At 29.4% G+C, this 3,238-nt stretch overlaps 1 pseudogene; it reads right to left on the reverse strand.

Moving 5' to 3' along the window:
* Window positions 1-1,140: 1,140 nt before the first annotated feature.
* Window positions 1,141-2,465, reverse strand: LOC111039135 (annotated as a pseudogene).
* Between the last annotated feature and the right edge of the window lie 773 nt (window positions 2,466-3,238).

Genomic DNA, 3,238 nt, shown 5'->3' on the forward strand with positions numbered 1-3,238 from the left:
TAATAAAACTGCTGTTCGCGAAGAAAATAAATCTTGGCGAAAACAGTGAGTTGATATGTCAGAGAATAAGTATAATGATAGTCATCCACAGAACAAAGAATCTTGGCGAAAACAACAAAACTCATGGCATGCGTTTGGCAGTCATCTAATGAACCACATAAAAAATATAATACTTAAGATTATTCAAACCCAGATTCCACATCAAAATGTGCATACAATTATTTACATTATAAAATACTTTGTGCCTACTATATTTTTTTGTATTGATCAATTTATTAATATTTCAATTATTTCTATTTTTTTTATTTTTATTTTCAAATACTCAAGAATGTTATATAATTGTGTTTTATCCATAGTTATATTAAGCTAATATTTTCTTTGTGTGTGCAAATTTGGTACACAGTATATGGGTAAAAAGACCATTAATAAGTTGAAATGCTTAGTTTATACATGTATCAACAATTATAGTTATATTATATCAGACTAATTAAAAAAAAACGTATATTATTTTTACTGTATTTCAAATATTTGTTAAACTTTGTTTCTTAAAATGGGAAACATTAAATGCACTTTAATAAATAAAAATTGTCTTAAACTCTTAATGATGACTGCCTTTATGGTTAAATTTTATAATCTGAATCAAAATAAATAGGATTAGCTCAAAAGAGCCAGCATTTTATGAAAATGATTTCACATGCATACAAAATTCTAATTTAAATATTTGGTTTAAAAGTTAAGTCAACATTTTAGGCTTTTGATTATAGATAGTACTCTGTTTTAGAATTTCAGATAGGTTAAGTAATATACTAATATGTTCAATGGCGATATTTTGCATTTTAATTGAGGTTGAACGATTAGGGACCCAAGTGGAATTGGACATCACTGTATTTTTGTTTATTAGGTAGCTTTTTTATAATCACATTATGTATTTTCAAAATATATATAAGTAACACTTATACTTATTAATTAACATAATTTAACAACTTGCATCTTCGAAAAAAAAGTAGTGTTTCCCAAGTTGTCTACTTGTGTTACATCTTATATGTATGAGTCATAAGCTACAATTAGGATTTGATAAAACATTTTTAGTTACTCATTCACCAAAACTACTTTATACTTTGATAATATGTAGACATGTAGTCATGAAGATATTTCTGCAATATTAGTATCCACGTGTTCAGACTGACTGGGACATACCATTCAATAAATTTCAAAAATTGCTTTGATGAATGGTCATAACCTTGTACCAACAAAAATTTATTTCTTTCGATATAATACACCATATTACCCCCTCCTAAATAGTTATAGGACAGCGGATTAGTGGAATAATACAATTAAGGTAGCAACTGAGAAATAAAATATAATATTCAAGTTGTAGAAAATTGTGGAAAATTTGAAAAATTGATACAGGGCCCCTTAAGACATTTACAACGTCTTGTTTCACACTTTCACTATTGGTACTTGATAGTGTTGCAATTTGGTAGTTATTACCCATTGACATATGTGATTTGACCATTCCACCATGTGGCCATCATCCATGTCTTACCTTGATGCGTAAATTCTTAAGAGGATGCTACCGACGAGTTGGTTATATCAGTCTTACAGTGCAGATACGACATAGGTACCAAATTTTTGTTCATTAGTTTCAATTATATGCAGTCACTGACAGGGGAAAAAGACCCCCAGCTTTCCACTCATCAGGTATGGTAATGGTATTGACTGGTATAATAAAATATTATTAATTTTGTAACTTGTTTATTAGATTCAACAATAGTCAAATTATATACACATTAGATTATTAATTTCATCAAAAATATTTTAAATCAACATTCACAACATATAAAATGTATCCTAGAAAAACATAAATGGAAGTTTTGTCATATAAAATATAAATACAGATTATAACTCAGTACAAACAGTGGACCATATAATATATACACTAATTCAGAAAGACTACCAATAGCATAGATTAGACCGTCTAAAACTCCTACACCAACACCGTTTCGACATGCAAATAATTCTGCAACTAATTTCCATGTATTAAGACTGGGATCATAACATTCAACAGATTTAATTTTAAACATTCCGATGTTAAATGATCATATCCTCCTACCTAAAATTTTAGGTTAATTAAATGTATTCCTAATTTAAAATAAATATTAAATAAAATAGGTATTTATTTACTACGCATAAAAGATTATCGAGAACTCCAACACCAATATAGCTTCTCTTAATAGACATACTAGATACCATTCGCCATTTTTTAATACTGACATCAGAAACCTCTGCACTATTTAAAGACAATTTACCATCATATCCGCCAACCTAATATAAAATATACTATATAATATAAAATATATATGGTATAAAATAAGTTGATAAATATTAATATAACTAACAGCATATATACAATAATTTATTACACAAACTCCTAAAGCCTTCCGACCAACTAACATCCATTCCATACGTTCTCATTTGGGTGAATATGAAGATAAATTAAGCATTTTGACAGATCGAGAAGGAGCATTATTGACACCCCCCAAAGCTAACACAAATTGATCTGTTATTATGACTAATCCAGCTGTATCGCGGTTTGTGAATAAATCTGGTGCAGATTCCCATAAGTTGATTCCTGGGTCATACCAGTTTGTACCACAAAGAGTATGCCGATTGCCGGCTTAGCACTAGAATAACCTGATAAAATTACATGATAAAAATACATTGTAAAAATGAATTAATCAAATAGAATTAGAAATCATAATTTTTGTAAAGTGTGTCTAGGTTTACTCCTAATCGTTTGTGGTATGAAGCCATGGACGGCTCCGAAAAGTTAACTCCACTCCTCATAGGAAAAGCTGCCAAACCTAGATGTTTATAGGCATACGTTAATTTCCTATAACTTATCGACTATCGTTCAAACAAAAATTCATGGATGACGACAGAATTATATGAGGAATGGTTGGTTTTACTCAATGAAGATATTAAAAAATAGAAACTCCCCACACCTTTAAATTGTAATTAGTATAGAACTTCAATTTTTTCCTCCTAACACCCCATCGAAGTTGCAACCACTCAAACCCGACCAAGGTATAATTAAGAGTTGTAAAACTTTTTACTTCCAAGAAGTTGTAAAGAATGTTTTGGAATGCATTGAAAGTAAACAGACGCCAAACAATAGTGTATTGACTGCTATGAATTATGATATTTGTTGATAAAACATGGAAAAAAGTGGCTCCCT

The sequence above is a fragment of the Myzus persicae genome, unplaced genomic scaffold (genome assembly GCF_001856785.1).
Source record: "Myzus persicae strain clone G006 unplaced genomic scaffold, MPER_G0061.0, whole genome shotgun sequence".
Lineage (NCBI taxonomy): Eukaryota > Metazoa > Arthropoda > Insecta > Hemiptera > Aphididae > Myzus > Myzus persicae.